The following is an 8,366-nucleotide window of genomic DNA, read 5'->3' as shown; positions in this document are numbered from 1 at the left end:
AACCTACCAACCAAAAAAAAAAAAAAAAAAAAAAGCCAAAGACCAGATAGATTCACAGCTGAATTCTGTCAGATGTACAAAGATGACCTGGTACTAATTCTACAGAAACTATCCCAAATTATAAAAGAGGAGGAACTACTCATTAATACATTCTATGAAGCCAGCATCAGCCTAATACCAAAATCTGACAGAGGCATCATGAAAAAGGAAAACTTTAGGCCAATATTCCTGATAAGCATGGATGTAAAATTACTCAACAACATATAACAAACCAAATCCAACAACACATCAAAAAGTTAATATATCACGATGAAGTGGGCTTTATTCCTGAGAAGCAAGGTTGTTTAAACATGAGCAAGTCAATAAATGGGATTCACTACATAAACAGAATTAAAAGTAAAAATCTTATGACCATCTCAATAGGTGCAGAAAAAACTTTTGGTAAATTCCAACATCCTTTCATAATAACACCCTCAAACAGAATAGGCATCAAAGGAACATATCTCAAATTAGTAAAAGGCATCTATGACAAACCCAGAGCCAATATCATACTGAATGAGAAAAAGCTAGAACTATTTTTTCTCAAGAATTGGAAGAAAGTTATACCTTATGTAAATGACGGGTTGATGGGTGCAGCACACCAACATGGCACAAGTATACATATGTAGCAAACCTGCACATTGTGCACATGTACCCTACAACTTGAAGTTTAATAATAATAAATAAATTTAAAAAAAAAAAAAAAAAAAAAGAATTGGAAGAAGACAACAATGCCTACTTTCACCTCTCCAATTCAACACAGTGTTGGAAGTCCTTGCCAGAGAATCCAAGCAAGAGAAAAAAATAAAAGGCAAACAAATAGGAAAATAATTCAGTGAGTTCCAAGATGGTTGAATAGGAATAGCTCCAGTCTACAGCTCCCAGCGTGAGCGACGCAGAAGATGGGTGATTTCTGCATTTCCAACTGACATACCACATTCATCTCACTGCCGCTTGTTGGACAGTGGGTACAGCCCACGAAGTGTGGACTGAGGCAGGGCGGGGCATTACCTCATGCAGGAAGCACAAGGGGTCCAGGAATTCCCTATCCTAGCCACGGGAAGCCACGACAGATGGTACCTGGAAAATCGGGACATTCCCACCCTAATACTGCACTTTTCCAATGGTCTTAGCAAATGGCACACCAGGATATTATGTCCCATGCCTGGCTCAGAGGATCCCATGCCCAGGGAGCCTCACTCACTGCTAGCCCAGCAGTCTGAGATCAAACTGCAAGGCAGCAGTGAGGCTGGGGAAGGGGAGTCCACCATTGCTGAGGGTTGAGTAGGTAAACAAAGTGGCCAGGAAGGGAAGCTCTACCTGGATGAAGCCCACCACAGCTCAAGGAGACCTGCATGTCTCTGTAGACTCCACCTCTGGGGGCAGGGCATAGCTGAACAAAAGGCAGACAAAACTTCTGCAGATTTAAACGTCCCTGTCTGACAGCTTTGAAGAGAGTAGTGGTTCTCCAAGCATGGAATTTGAGATCTGAGAATGGACAGACTGCCTCCTCAATGGGTCCCTGACCCCCGAATAGGCTAACTTGGAGACACCTCCCAGTAGGGGCCAACCAGCACCTCATACCAGCTGGGTGCCCCTCTGAGACAAAGCTTCCAGTGGAAGGATCAAGGAGCAACCGTTGCCCTTCTGCAATATTTGCTTTTCTGAAACCTCTGCTGGTGATACACAGGCACACAGGGTCTGGAGTGGAACCTCCAGGAAACTACAACTGACTTGCAGCTGAGGGTCCTGACTGTTAGAAGGAAAACTCACAAACAGAAAGGACATCCACACCAAAATCCCATCTGTACATCACCATCGTCAAAGACCAAATGTAGATAAAACCAAAAAGATGGGGAGAAACCGGAGCAGAAAAGCTGAAATTTCTAAAAATCAGAGAGCCTCTTCTCCTCCAAAGGAACACAGCTCCTCACCAGCAACGGAACAAAGCTGGACAGAGAATGACTTTGAAGAGACGACAGAAGTAGGTTCAGATGATCACTAATAATAAACCTCTCCGAGCTAAAGGAGGATGTTTGAACCCATCGCAAAGAAGCTAAAAACCTTGAAAAAAAAATCAGATGAATGACTAACTAGAATAAACAGCATAGAGAAGACCTTCAATGACCTGAGGGGGCTGAAAACCATGGCACAAGAACTACGTGACACATGCACAAGCTTCAGTAGTCGATTTGATCAAGCAGATGAAAGGGTATCAGTGATTGAAGATCAAATGAATGAAATGAAGCGATAAGAGAAGTTTAGAGAAAAAAGAGTAAAAAGAAATGAACAAAGCCTCCAAGAACTGTGGGACTATGTGAAAAGACAAAATCTACATCTGATTGGTGTACCTGAAAGTGATGGGGAAAATGGAACCACGTTGGAAAACACTCTTCAGGATATGATCCAGGAGAACTTCACCAACCTAGCAAGGCAGGCCAACATTCAAATTCAGGAAATACAGAGAACATCACAAAGATACTCCTTGAGAACAACAACTCCAAGACACATAATTGTCAGATTCACCAAAGTTGAAATGAAGGAAAAAATGTTAAGGGCAGCCAGAGAGAAAGGTCGGGTTTTCCACAAAGGGAAGCCCATCAGACTAACAGCAGATCTCTCAGCAGGAACTCTACAAGAAAGAAGACAGTGGTGGTCAATATTCAACATTCTTAAAGAAAAGAATTTTCAACCCAGGATTTCATATCCAGCCAAACTAAGTTTCATAAGTGAAGAAGACATAAAATTCTTTACAGACAAGCAAATGCTGCGAGATTTTGTCACCACCAGGCCTGGACACATACATCCCCCCAAGACTAAACCAGGAAGAAGTTAAATCCCTGATTAGACCAATAACAGGCTCTGAAATTGAGGCAGTAATTAATAGCCAATCAACCAACCACAAAAAGTCCAGGACCAGATGGATTCACAGCCAAATTCTACCAGAGGTACAAAGAGGAGCTGGAAACATTCCTTCTGAAACTATTCCAAGCAATAGAAAAAGAGGGAATCTTCCCTAAGTCATCTTATGAGGCCAGCATCATCCTGATATGAAAGCCTGGCAGAGACACACACAAAAAAAGAGAATTTTAGACCAATATTCCTGATGAACATCGATGCAAAAGTCCTCAATAAAAACTGGCAAACTGAATCCAGCAGTACATCAAAGAGCTTATCCACCATGATCAAGTTGGCTTCATCCCTGGGATGCAACATACTCAAATCAAAAAATGCAATCCATCACATAAACAGAACTAAAGACAAAAAACACATGATTATATCAATAGATGCAGAAAAAGCCTTTGACAAAATTCAACAACCTTTCATGCTAAAGACTCTCAATAAACTAGGTATTGATGGGACATATCTCAAAATAATAAGAGCTATTTATGACAATCCCAGAGCCGATATCATACCTCAGTGGGCAAAAGTTGGAAGCATTCCCTTTGAAAACCGGCACAAGACAGGGATGCCCTCTCTCACTACTCCTATTCAACATAGTTTCGGAAGTTCTGGCCAGGGCAATCAGGCAGGAGAAAGAAATAAAGGGTATTCAAAGAGGAAAATAGGAAGTCAAATTGTCCCTGTTTGCAGATGACATGATTATATATTTAGAAAACCCCATCATCTCAGCCCAAAATCTCCTTACGCTGATAAGCAACTTCAGGAAAGTCTCAGGATACAAAATCAATGTGCAAAAATCACAAGCATTCCTATACTCAGTAACAGACAAACAGAGAGCCAAATCATGAGTGAACTCCCATTCACAATTGCTTCAAAGAGAATAAAATACCTAGGAATCCAACTTACAAGGGATGTGAAGGACCTCTTCAAGGAGAACTGCAAACCACTGCTCAATGAAATAAAAGAGGACACAAACAAATGGAAGAAAATTCCATGCTCATGGATAGGAAGAATCAATATCGTGAAAATGGCCATACTGCACAAGGTAATTTATAGATTCAATGCCATCCCCATCAAGCTACCAATGACCTTCTCCACTGGAAGTCATATGGAACCAAAAAAGAGCCTGTATCTCCAAGACAATCCTAAGTCAAAAGAACAAAGCTGGAGGCATCACACTACCTGACTTCAAACTATACTACAAGGCTACAGTAACCAAAACAGCATAGTACTGGTACCAAAACAGAGATATAGACCAGTGGAACAAAACAGAGCCCTCAGAAATAATACCACACATCTACAACCATCTTATCTTTGACAAACCTGACAAAAACAAGCAATGGGGAAAGGATTCCCTATTTAATAAATGGTGTTGGGAATACTGGTTAGCCATATGCAGAAAGCTGAAACTGAATCCCTTCCTTACACCTTATACACAAATTAATTCAAGTGGACTAAAGACTTAAATGTTAGACCTAAAACTATAAAAACCTTAGAAGAGAACCTAGGTAATATCATTCAGGACATAGGCATGGGGAAGGACTTCATGACTAAAACACCAAAAGCAATGACAACAAAAGCCAAAATATACAAATGGGATCTAATTTTACTAAAGAGTTTCTGCACAGCAAAATAAACTACCATCAGAGTGAACAGGCAACCTACAGAATGGGAGAAAATTTTTACAATCTACCCAAGTATACAGGAAGGGGAACATCACATACTGGGGCCTGTCCTGGGGTTGGGGGTTGGGGGTTGGGGGAGGGATAGCATTAGGAGATATACCTAATGTAAATGATGAGTTAATGGGTTCAGCACACCAACATGGCACATGTATACATATGAAAAAACCCTGCACGTTGTGCACATGTACCCTAGAACTTAAAGTATAATAAAAAAATTAAAAAATTAAAAAACGAAGAATTCAAACTATCTCTCTTCATTGATGATATGTTTCTATACCTTGAAAACTCTAAAGACTCCACCAAAAGGCTTCTGAAACCAATAAACAACTTCAGTAAAATTTCAGGATACAAAATTAATGTACAAAAATCAGTAGCATTTCTATACACCAATAACATTCTAGCTGGGAGCTAAATCAAAAGTGTAATCCAATTTACAGTTGCTGCAACAACAATGAAAATAACTAGCAATACATCTACACCTACCAAGGAGGTGAAAATGTCATATAAGGAGAACCACCAAACACTGCTAAAAGAAATCATAATTGACACACAAAAATATGAAGTAACATTCAACAGTCATGAATTGGAATAATCAATATCATAAAAATGGACAAACTATGCAAAGCAATCTACAGATTTAACACATTCCTATCAAGCTACCCAATATTATTTTTCACAGAAGTAGAAAAAACTATTGTAAAACTCATATGGAATCAAAAAAGAGCCCAAATGGCAAAGCAATCCTAAGGAAAAAGAACAAAACAGGATGCATCACATTTTTCTACTTCAAAATATGCTATAAATCTACAGTGATCAAAACAGCATGGTACTGATACAAAAACGCATAGACCAATGGAACAGAATATAGAAGCCAGAAATCCTCATACCCTACAGCCATCTGATCTTTAACAAAGTCTACAAAAGCAAGCAATTGAGAAAGGAGTGCCTATTCAATAAATGGTGCTGGGATAGCTGGCTAGCCATATGTGGAAGAATAAAACTATACCTTTACCTTTTACCATATACAAAAATTAACTCAAGGTGGACTCAAGATTTCAATGCAATACCTCAAACTAAAGAATCCTAAAATGTAGGAAACACTTTTCTCGACACTGGCCTTGACTAAGAATTTTTGGCAAGTTAAACTAAAGAGCTTCTGCCCAGCAAAAGAAACTACCAAGAGAGTAAATAGACAACCTACAGAATGCAAGAAAATATTCATAATCTATACATCTGACAAAGATGGATTCAGAATTTATAAGGAATATAAATCAAAAAGCAAGAAACAAGCCCATTAAAATTAGCAAAAGACATGAACAGACACTTCTCAAAAGCTGACATACATGCAACCAACAAACATATGGAAAAGGTGCTCCACAACACTAATCATTAGAGAACTGCAAATCAAAATCACAAGGAGATACCGTCTCACACCAGTCAGAATGACTATTATTAAAAAGTCAACAAAACTTGCTGGTGAGGTTGCAGAGAAAAGGGAATGTTTATATGCAGTTGCTGGAAATGTAAATTAGTTCAGGCAATGTGGAAAGCACTTTGGGTATTTCTCAAAAGACTTAGAACTACCACTTAGAACCAGCAATCCCATTACTGAGTATATACCCAAAGGAAAATAAATGTTTCTATCAAAAAGACACATGCACACATATGTTCATAGCTGTGCTAGTCACAATAGCAAAGATAGGGAATCAAGCTAGGTGCCCGTTAGTGGTGGATTGGATAAAGAAAATGTGGTTCATATATATCATGGAATACTATATAGCCATAAACAGAATGAAATTATAACCTTTGAAGCAAGACAGATGGAACTGGAGGCCATAATCCTAAGCAAATTAATGCAGGAACAGAAAACTAAATACCCCATGTTCTCACTTATAAGGGTGAGCTAAACACTGAGCAAATATTGACATAAGCATGAGAACAACAGACACTGTGCACTACTCGTGGGGAGGGAAGGATAGGGGCACAGGTTGAAAAACTGCCTGTATGCAATATACTCATGTAACAAACCTGCATATGTACCTCCTCCTGTGTCAAAAATAAAAGTTGAATTTAAAATAAATAAATAAATAAAATTTAAAAATAAAAAAATTTACAGTTTTGTCTTCGCAAGATAATAGAAAACAGAATATACTTTTTTTCAGAGCTGTGGATTGTTATAAAGAAAACATCTTTAAGAGAACAGGTGGGATTTGGCATACTGTCTTCTATTTTGGAAACATATGTGCTGAAAATAGATAGGCCCTGTGTATCTAGGGATGAAAAATATAGGTGTGATCCCTGTGCTCATGAAATTTGGGTTGTTGTGCAGCCTCTGGTTGTAATTTCTTCTCTAGATTGTCAATTTATATAAGTAAGGAATAATGGATTTTGTTCTTCTCTATTGCTATACCTATGATAAGAACACAATACTCACATGACTAAATAAGATTTTAGAATTTCAATTAAATTTGTCTATTTCATTATTATTATTATTTGATTGAGTTTTTATTTCCTTTGTATACTTAAGGTGTCTTTGAAAGTTACTAAATAAACTTTTGCTTTGAAAATGGCACTAAGGCAGGATCTTCTTGAACTAGAATTTTCATTGTTATTGATAATTCGTTGACTTAAAGGAATACACACTCATGGTGGCAATATAAAACACTGCAAAAGTATATTGAATTAAAACTATTTTTTCTAATACAAATCTCAGCAAGCTATTTTGTGGATATTGACAAGCTAACACAAGAGTTTGTATGGAAAGGCAAAAGATCCCAGAGCTTCCGATACAATATTCAAATTGTGAGAGAAGGGGAAGGTACTCACCTATTAACTTTGGAAGTGAGTGGTGTCTATAAGACTAAAAGCAAAAAGAATTGTACATAAAATCTGACTTCTAGTTGATAAAATTGTTCTCCATGTGGATATGGGTTAATAATATTGATACTGATATACATGTATATTGGTACTGATGGTAGGTTGTAGGAATAAGATTTCTTATTGTTGGGCTAGGAAGTTACAGTTAAGCAGGGGGAAGAAACTAGAATGATTCATATTGTAATGGATAAAATTTGAAGAGATCCATAAGATTTCACAGTTAGCTTAATATGGGTACAGATGTGTACATATAGAAATATTTATATATATGAGACTCTCAAAGCAAAACCATTCCAGTAGTAAGGAACACTTACTCACATATTAGTTTCTAACTGTATTCTCCAGTGATCTTTGGAAAAATAACTAATTCTGGGACTGGGGTAGAAAATACACAATATAAGCCTGCAGCATTTTGTAGAGACAGAAAGTAAGGAAGTGCTAAACAGACAAAACATTTTGGAGTGAAATGGACTGCATGCATGTGTCCCCATAAAATTTATATTTTGAAATCTTAATCCCCAGTGTGATGATATTAGGTGGGGCCTTTGGGAGGTAGTTTGGTCATGACAATGAAGCCCTGATGAATGAGGATTAGGACCTTTATAAAAGGTATCTCAGAGAACTCTGTCACCCTCTTTCTGCCATGTAAGGATACAGTGAGAAGGCAGAAGTCTGCAAACTGAAAGAAGTCCTTCATTCGAAGCTGATTATGTGAGCATCCTAATCTTGGACTTCCAGACTCTAAAATTGTGAGAAATGAATTACTGTTGTTTACAAGCCACCCAGTCTATAGTACATTGTTACAGGAGCCTGAACTAAGATATTGGGTATTTTAAAAGAGCACGGAAGCCAACTAAAAGA

Source organism: Chlorocebus sabaeus, chromosome 13 (genome assembly GCF_047675955.1).
Source record: "Chlorocebus sabaeus isolate Y175 chromosome 13, mChlSab1.0.hap1, whole genome shotgun sequence".
NCBI classification, from domain to species: domain Eukaryota; kingdom Metazoa; phylum Chordata; class Mammalia; order Primates; family Cercopithecidae; genus Chlorocebus; species Chlorocebus sabaeus.
Note: the sequence above shows the minus strand (reverse complement) of the source record.